This window comes from Hyperoodon ampullatus (genome assembly GCF_949752795.1).
Source record: "Hyperoodon ampullatus genome assembly, chromosome: 4".
Taxonomy (NCBI): domain Eukaryota; kingdom Metazoa; phylum Chordata; class Mammalia; order Artiodactyla; family Ziphiidae; genus Hyperoodon; species Hyperoodon ampullatus.
In genome coordinates, this window is record NC_136917.1 from 133,992,996 (window position 1) to 133,996,612 (window position 3,617).

Sequence of the window (3,617 nt, forward strand, 5' to 3'; positions counted from 1 at the left end):
CATAGGCTCATCTGAGAGACAGTCTGGCTTCCAGTTCTTTACTCTCTGTTTGCATGGGTGGCACTCTGGTCCTTATCTTCATTATTGCCAGTATCCCCTGCTTCCTCTCCCTGCCTCTGGTTTCTGTCACCTCTGATGCATGCTGAATATACGAAATAGACTAGTTGTTTTCCTAAAGCATTTTTATCATGCCACTCTCTTGCTCAAGAATCTACAGACGTGCCTTATTACTACCACAGGATTCAAGCTTCCCCGCGATCTACACCCCCATCCTCATGCAATCTCTGTTGTAATCCACTGTGTCTGGTCTCACCTTCAGGCTTTCATGCAGGCCGTTCCTGCCTGGAACACTCCCTGTAGACCCTCCCCCATCCCTTCTTCCTCTGCTAACTCCTGCTGCTCATCCTTATATATCATTTTCTTTGGAAACTCTAGGGACGTAGTTGCCCCTCATGCGCACTGACATAGCACTCCATGGCTCCTCTGTCAAAAGCCATTGCATTGTAATGTTTTTAGGGCTACTTATTAACATGTATCTCCCACTAAACTAAACAACAAGAAAGGAATGTCCACACCTTATTTACTCTTGAACCCCCAAATCTTGGCAGTGTAATACACGTTGAGTGAGTGAATGAATTCAACATAAATATTTGTTGAACGAGTGAATGAATGAATGGTTGTTGATAGAATGGTGGATGGATAATACTCCTTTTCAGGTGTATGGTTCTTTGTGACACCCCTTCAAGTGGTCTTTCAGTTGTGATTCTCACAACTTGGACACCTGCTTTAGTCCATTTGGGCAGCTATAATAAAATACCACTGACTGGGTAGTTTATAAACAACAGAAATGAATTTCTGACAGTTCTTGAGGATGGCAGTCTGGGATCAGGGCACCAGCATGAGGGCCCTCTTCTGGGTCGCAGACATATCTTCACATGGTGGAAGGGTTTAGGGCTTTCTCTGGAGCCTCTTTTATGAGGCACCAATCCCACTCATAAAAGCTCCACCCTCATGACCTAAGCACTTCCCAAAGGCCCCCACCTCCTTGTACCTTCATCTTTGGAGGTTAGGATTTCAGCATATGAACTTGGGGGGAATACAAACATTCAGACCATAGCACATACCAAGTGAATATTCCTTTTATCTATTCCTAGGTGAGACAGCATGACAGGAAGCATGAGCCTTTTGGAAATGAGACTCTAAGTGAGGACAGGAGGCTGTTGGACATCTGTGGGGATGAGACAAGGGATTCAGGAGACAAGCTCCCTGGCAGCTACTGGTGTTGGTGGAACAAACCCTGGAGGAACTGGAAAAAATAGCTTTCATCCTTTTTCTTGTAGCCAGCAGGATGTATTGAGATGGTAGCAGCCATTTTGCCTTATTTTGTTATCCAGAACCTCCCTGTGTTGCTATTGAAGAAATCAAGGTCCAGAGAAGCATAAGGACTTGCCAAGAGTTTCAAAAATGGTGGCAGAGCCTGGCCTAGAATCTGATTCTTGAGCAACACTTTCTGTCACCCATTATTTCCTCGTCACTGCTGTCTGAAAGCCCTGAATTCCGATTTGCTAACTCAAAGTTATGCATGCAGTGTTTCCTCCCCAGTGCTTACTGCCCCTGACCTTGGATGCTGAGAAAGCAAAGGCCAGAACCAGGGCATTTCCTCCTGACCAACATTTCCCAAAGAGCAAAGCTGTTCCTCTGTGTGTGTTGCAGGGAGGGGAGTGTGAGAGGTGAAAGGGAGGTTTGAAGGGGAGGGGGCTTTGAGGTGTGAAATGGGGAGGGGGCAAAAGCCAGGGCAAGCAAAACTGGGGAAAACAGCAAGAAACCTATCCCTGCACATGTTCTTTTTCTCCTGGGGCTTCAGTGACAACCTCACTTTTTTATTTTGAGACTCTTGACCGACACTGCTGCCTTGAATGGGTGTATGGGGTGGGGTGCACATAAATGCACATAAAAGCATCAGCGATTCATTAGAGCCACAAAGTAAAGGACAAAAGACCCACATCTACTTAAACTACCATCACCACTTTCATCCCTGTGATTTTATTTGTGGAGCAGGAGGCTATTGAGGCCTCCAAATACCAATCCCTGTGAGTTTGGAGTCCGCTGGCAACATCCCTGCAGAGAGGCTCCCACAGGCATCCATGTCCCAAGTGCTTTATTGCCAAGACCCTGATACAAAAATAGGTGAGTCAAAGCTTCTTCTGTTTATTGTGTGATAAGAGATGCAAGTTTATCCTGAGGATTCTCTTTGAGTTATTCCTTGCTTTGCAAAGATTTAATGATATCTGGTGGAGCTGGGCTCCTTACCACCAAGATAAACATGTTTCTAACCATGGATATCAGTACTGAAGATTCTTGAGGAATTGGTAAATGTCCATGAATCAGGAATAGAAACAAATAGCGAGTGAAACGGCAATGGCCTTAAGCCCTCAACACATAAGAGCAAATGGCCTCCCTTTCCTCATTTCTTTTGCCCATTCATCCATTCAACCAATTTTCTCTCAGGGGTCAAGAAGCCCACAGTCTAGTGAGAGAACATTAAAAACATGACTCATCATTGCACAATGTATATTTAAGATGCTTGTATTGCAAACAACAGAAAATCTGTCTCAATCAGGCCCAAACAAGGAAGGAAATCTATTGGTTCACATGATTGAAAACCCCAGGGGAGCACTTGCTTCAGACAAGCTCCTTCTCAGCAGCTCAGTCACTGTGTTTCTTTTCCATTTCTCCACTGTCTTCTGGGGTATTGACTATATTCTAAGACTGGGTCCCCTCACAGTCCCAAGAGAGGCATAAGCAACTCCCATTGCTACACGATTGCTTGTTCAGATCTAGCCAAAAACGAAGAGATAGCATCTTTGCCCCAGCAGTCTTGTAAAGAGTCCTGGGACTCAGTCTAGTTCAAGGGTGGCACTCCTGGCCTAAGCTGAGTTAATCAGTCACATGATCAGAAGATGGTTATATACTCCACCCCAGAGGCAAGTGTGAGCTGCACAGGAATTCCTAAATGGAACTGGGAGTGGGGAAAGGGAAGAGAGAGATACCAAGAAGTGTGGATTTCAGGGAAAGGACTTTGTCAGGGGTGCTAACATGACACATGGTAGAGGGGTCCTTCTCAGCCTGAACAGGCCCAGGGTTTTCTATGAGAATGAACCAGCAAAAGGAAGGAATTTGAACTGATCAATCCTAGAATATACTCCTAGTATACTAGATCTGGAAGCTATCTTCAATTAGAAAATGATGATGGCATGAAATTGATGTCCAAAGGCAAGAGGGCCAGGAACCGACTTTATACCAAGACTCAAGAGGCTGTGTGTTTGGGAGTGCATATCTGTCTCTTAAGTTCTCAGAGAAAGAGATGAAATTATTTGAATGTGTCTTAAGAGAGCCATTCATAAGAAGATTCTGGTTCCAAGGACTGTATGGTACTGAACTGTTTTCATCAAGACAGGGCTAGGCTTGTTTCCCACGAACCTGGGATTGAGTTATAGCTCGACCACTCACTCACCGTTGCCGTGGGCAAGTCACTTAACCTCACTACTTAACCTCTTCATCTTTATTTATTTATTTTGATGTGCAAAATCTTTTATTATTTATTTTTCTTCCAGTTT